The following is a 6,072-nucleotide window of genomic DNA, read 5'->3' as shown; positions in this document are numbered from 1 at the left end:
GGATAGGAGGCCGGAATGGGGGCGGGAATAATTATTAATTTTCAAAGTCTTTTCATATCAGTTATTGTAACAATATGATATTCCGCAACTAAAGTTTAATGTTTTCTAATTTTGCTTGTAATAAAATCTCTTGAAGAATGTTTTATACATTTATCATATCTTTTAAAATCAAGTACTCTGATAGACCTTATAGATAGATCTTTGCAAAAACTTTTGTTGTAAAAGAAGAAAAGTGGCAAACTCAGCCTTAACGGGCTGGGGGTATTACAATTTTGGTATAAGAGCAAATGTTATAAGGTTCTGGCAGACTTTTCAAAAAAAAAAAAAAAAAACAAAACAAAAAACAAAAATATTGGGGCTAATGAGAAGCCACATTCCGGCCAAGTAGAGTGCGTATTTTTGTGTGGTCTCTAATAAATGATGCATGGACATTTTTTCTAAGGGTTAATTTTTGGTTAAAAAAAAAATCATCTTAGTCTGATTAATTTGGAGGATTTTATTTTTGTGATCAAGTTAATGACGAAGATGAATTGTTATTTTTTAAGGCAGTCATCCAATCCATACCCACCTATACGATGAGTGTATTTCAACTGCCTAAAGGGGTGTGCAAAGAAATTAATTCTATGATGTCAAATTTCTGGTAGGGGAAGAAAGATAAAGAAGCAAGAATTGCGTGGATGAGTTGGGAAAGATTGGGTAGGGCCAAAGAGAATGGAGGAATGGCCTATTGTGATTTGGAAAGCTTTAATCAGGCTCTACTTGCTAAGCAGGGATGGAGATTATTAAAATTTCTCGACTCTTTGATGGCAAGGGTTTTTCAGCAAAAATATTATCCACATGACTCTTTTCTCAACTCCACGTTGGGTCACACCCCCTCCTATGCGTGGCGTAGCATTTGGAATGCTAAGAAATTGCTCAACAAAGGTTTGATATGGAGAGTGGGAGATGGGAGGACTATCAACATTTGGGGGGACCGCTGGATACCATCACCTTCAACTTATGCCATCTATACCCCTAACCGACTCTTAGATGTAAACTCAAAAGTCAGCGCCTTAATAGACGAAGACACAAACTGGTGGAAGTCTTCACTGATCAAAGAGCTCTTTAGTGCAGAAGAAGCTGCCCTCATCGGTAATATTCCAGTTTGTTCAGCAGGGCAGCAGGACACACTAGTATGGCTAGGGACTAAGAATGGGATATCCATAGTTCGAAGTGCTTATCATATGGCTAGAGCTAGCATGGAGGAGGGTAGCGGCAGCAGCTCATACCCAGCTGAAAGCAAAAGTCTCTGGAAGGAGGTCTGGAAAATTAAGGTGCCTGCTGTTGTAAGAGTCTTTCTTTGGAAGGCCTGTAACAACATCCTTCCAACAAAACTCAATCTTAGGAGGAAAGGTGACATGGAGGATTCTCTATGTCCTATTTGCAGGTTGGAAGAGGAATCAGTGGAGCACATTCTATGGAACTGTGAATCCGCGCGAGACACGTGGGCTGCTTGCAACAGGAAAATCCAAAAATGTCCTACTATTGAGATGCCGTTTATTAGCATTTTTTCTTCTTTGGTTGGGCGACTGGAAGAGGAGGAACTGCAATTGGTGGCTTCTGTGGCTAGATGCTTATGGTTGCGGAGAAACAGTGCTATGTTTGGAGGAGCCTTCACCTCGCCAGCCCAGGTCATCAAAATTGCATCATCTCAGCTTGAAAATTTCCAAAAAGCGGAGAGAGGAAGAAGAATGGAGAGCCCAAAGAGTGCAGATCAACAGCCAAGAAGTGGGAAAAGCCTCCCCTGGGTGTAGTAAAGCTTAATTGGGACGCTGCCATTGATACTGGGAAGCAGAAAATGGGAATTGGAATTATAGCACGCGACCATATTGGTAATGTCCTGGCAGTTTTATGTGCGTCGAGACCTCTTGTTACTGACCTAGCTGTCGCAGAAGCCATAGCTGCATGGAAAGCCATGGATGTCTGCATGAGCATGGGTTTCTCTAAGGTCATACTTGAAGGAGATTCTCTTGAGGTGGTTACAGCCTTGAAAGGAGATGATTGCTGTTGGAGCCGCTTTGGCTCTCTGATTAATGACGCAAAGTCTTCTCTCAAGAGTATTCCAGAATGGCATGTTTGCCACATAAGGTGCTTGGCCAACACTGCAGCTCACTTACTTGCTAAGAACGGGCTTACAATTTCGGAAGACCAGCTATTGCGGAATGATTTCCCTCTTTGTATTCATCAATCTGTACTCCTTGATAAAGGTCTTTCTTAATCTTGAGTAATGGAATACCAATTCAATATATATATAGATGTTAACGATGAAAGCCATTGGCAGTGGTTCTGATATTTGCTAGATTCTCTACGACCATAATGAAAAAGTAGAATAACTTTGACAACAGAAGAACCCACCATGAACATGTTGGTGGTTGAAGCTAATGACTGATAAACGACCAATGAAGCAGCTCAATTTAGAAACTGGCAAATTGGGTAATAATTATATACAAGGTACTAATTTCCTTCGTTTTCAAGGAGCCTAGAAATTTAAATAGCGTAATTATAGAAATCATTTGTGTGTTACTCTAAGAATAAAATGACTTTTAAAATCACCATTTAATTAAAATTCAATAATAATCAATCATAAAGCAACGATAATTTTAGAAGCCATATCATTTTTTGAGTGACTCTTAGCAGATGATAGGCTGATAGCACCTTTCAAAAATACTGCACCAATTATTCAGCCTTAGAATTATCTACAAAATTCCAACTGCTAAAGAAAAGCTATACCTTTCAACCAACTCTTTTTTTTTTTTTTTTTGAAATAAGTAGTCGCTCTTCATTATCAAAATCAAATCGAGAGTATAAAACTCTAAACAAAAAGAGCAACCTGCTCTGAGAAGGCAGTGTCATAGATACAAGAAGGAATTTCTTCCATCCACACCCTATCCAAATCCCTTGCTGCTTCCTCTGCTAGTCTGTGGGTTGCGATGTTTTGGAACCGTTTTACGTGTTTTATCTCCCAGCTCCTAAAGGATCTGAAAACCACCTTTATATCAGCCCCTATTTGCCCAAACCGACTCCAGCAAGCCTCCTGATCTTGGATCATGTTAACAATTTGGAGTGAGTCACCTTCAAGAATGATGTCTTGCAACCCAAGATCCCAGCTGAACTCCACCGCCTATAGCGCCGCCAACGCTTCCCCGACCACTAATTCCTGGAACGAGATCAGAGTTTTGCTTTGGGCCGCACTGACCCTCCCCAATTCATCACGGACAACAATCTCAGCACCATGCATTTGGTTTTTGGGTTAAGAGTAACATCCCAATTGACTTTGAACTTGTCAAGTGTTTCAACCAACTCTTGGATTTATTTTTTAACAATTAATGGCGATTCAATGATTGGTTGAGACTCTCACATCAACATTGTAGAATAAAAATATGGTGGGTTAATAACTTTTTTGGTACCTAAGTTTGCACTTTTTATTTTTTCCTCTCTAAGTTTTAAAACCGTGTAAATCTAATACCCAACCTATGGGAAAAGATAGAATCAGTACCTTCGTCAGTTCAGTCAATGAAATTAGCACGTGTCACTTCCATAATATGCCATGTGGCATAAAAAATTAAAAATAATAAAAAAAGAAAAAAGAAAAAAAAAAAAACAATTTGAGGGTGGCTCCCGAGGTGGCCAAACCACCCACCCAGCTCGAGGGTGGTTGAGCCACCTTTGCTCCCCGGGCAAATACCCGGTGGGTCTTGGGGTGGCTCACGGCCACCCATGGAGCCAGGGGTGGCGAAACCACCCCAAGCACTGATGGGGGGTGGTTTGAGGCCACCCCCCACAGTATGCCCCCATGCGGCGGATGGGCCACTGAAATGGCCCGAGGGGTGGCAACGATTTTTTTTAAAATTTTTTATGTCACGTGGCGTATTATGGGAGTGACACGTGCTAATTTCGTTGACTGAACTGATGGAGGTACGTATTCTGTCTTTTCCCATAAGTTGGGTACTAGATTTACACGGTTTTAAAACTTAGGGAGGAAAAAATAAAAAAGTGCAAACTTAGGTACCAAAAAAGTTATTAACCCAAATATGGTATATAACATTACTCTTACCTCACCAATAACCAAAATTTAGTATTTTAAATGATTTTACAGCTAGTAAAATTGTTAATAGGCCAAAACATTCCAACGTACAATTTCATACTTGGGTGTATATACGTTCAATATCTTTGCAAAAAATTCACCAACAACGATTAATAAAAATGTTGGGATCGATGCGTATGTTTGTGAGAGTTAGGAAAAGTATCAAAGTGAATTGGACCATTAAATAAAGAAGATTGTATCATACCAAGTATACTTGTCTGAAAATTAACAAACCTAGCATCACGAAGACATAACAAAACAGAAGCATTAATACCTAGTATGATTAATGGTTTAACAGTAACTTGAACAGATCCAATGTGCAAGAACTTAAAGCCTTTTACCAAATAATCAATAATAATTTTTTTCCAAACCAGAAGCAACCTAAGTGTTGCGTAAGATATATTGAAAATGCAGTTGCATTACTTAGTACACGAAGCAACCAAATAAACACCTTCGAATATGTTTCTCACATGGTATACTTTGCATACGGTGGAAATTAAGCATCAGACCAGTAAATATCTAATTTGCCCAAATTATTTTTTGGCACTCCCAAAGGCCTTTCAAACAGCTTGAGAGGCATCAACGATATAGTTAGAACATGGAGGTTGGTAATCATGGTCAGCATCACACCCCAACACTCATCAACCACTTTCGCCTTAACATTCTTTCCATTGCCGTGGATGGTAATATACTTTAAACATCTCCGCTTATGGTTGAACCATCCCGTTGAGAGCGCCACCACAGGAGTGTCGTTCGAGTGGTATTTGTTGTCACATTCCGATGGTGCACCTCCATCCCCACCTTTCTCAAAGCTATTGATAGTTAGCATGGCTTTTGTACGACTAGATACAGGTGGTGAACACTTGTAAGTTGTGTAAGACTTGCCTTTCACACAACACACAGTCATTCTCTTCGTTACACTGTCCTGAAAGGAGCCTTTTTACCCCTTATCTCACCACTGGGCTTGCAAGTCCGAGCATCAGCGCTTGACCACTTTGTAACAAGAAGAAAGAGGAAGAGAACAAAGACAGTAGAAGAAATTTGGTTCTGCATCTTCAGTATATTCCCTCTCCCTCCCTGTGTGGTTATGTTTTTGTGTGAGGAACATAAACTGGCAGTGGCTATATATAGAGATCATATTAACCACTCAAAATAGATATCTTTAACGTAAAATTAGGACATGTTTGCAGTCTTCTTTTGCAGGTTTCTTTGAAATATCAATTGGTATTTTTTTAGAGTATGATGGACAAGAAGAACTCGAGACAAAATGGCGAAAACCATATAAAAGGGTGTGTTGATTACGCCACGATATATACTTTTACAATTGCCTTAGTTTTGAATCTTCTCGTGATTGTCGTTTGTGCATCTGTATCACATGATTCAGATCCCTTAATTAACTCAACGAGACAAAACTGTATATCCTTAATTTACCCTTAGAATCTTTCGGCAGCCAATGAGGCTTCATGCAAATGAGCTTAAATAAATCTAAATATATTAACTTTTTATATGTTCAGAATCTCAAAATTTCATCGCAAAACTCGCCTTGAAGAAAGGGTGTATCTTTTTTGTCTTAAAGTGCATGTTCCAGCCACGAACGTGACAAGAAACACAGCAAAAGCTTCATGAACGTGGTGAATTTTATAATTTAATTTCACTACATCTTTATTTATTTTTTTTATTTTTTATTTTTTAAGTTTTCCATTTGTGGATCTAAAATGTTTTTTTTTAGTTAACAAATGGATAATCAAAATATTAGTGGAAAGGTATCTTTATCTTTTAAGCAAAGCTTAAATTCTTTTAAGGAATAATAAGAATTGTTAACACAATTTCCGATCACCCTGAAAGATTAAGGTCAGACTAGGATTGAGTCGTGCATGAGCTAGGGTCGTGCCAGAGGAAAAAGAGTTTGGACTGTATAAGAGCTAGATTTTATGAATTAATTCCTCCTC

General features: G+C 38.8%; 1 pseudogene; it reads right to left on the bottom strand.

Moving 5' to 3' along the window:
- Positions 1 to 4,619: 4,619 nt before the first annotated feature.
- LOC132172460 (kiwellin-1-like) lies at positions 4,620 to 5,176 on the bottom strand (annotated as a pseudogene).
- Positions 5,177 to 6,072: the final 896 nt, after the last annotated feature.

This window comes from Corylus avellana, chromosome ca2 (genome assembly GCF_901000735.1).
Source record: "Corylus avellana chromosome ca2, CavTom2PMs-1.0".
Classification (NCBI taxonomy): domain Eukaryota; kingdom Viridiplantae; phylum Streptophyta; class Magnoliopsida; order Fagales; family Betulaceae; genus Corylus; species Corylus avellana.
The sequence above is the reverse complement of the archived record's forward strand: the minus strand, read 5'-3'. Positions and strand labels throughout refer to the sequence as shown.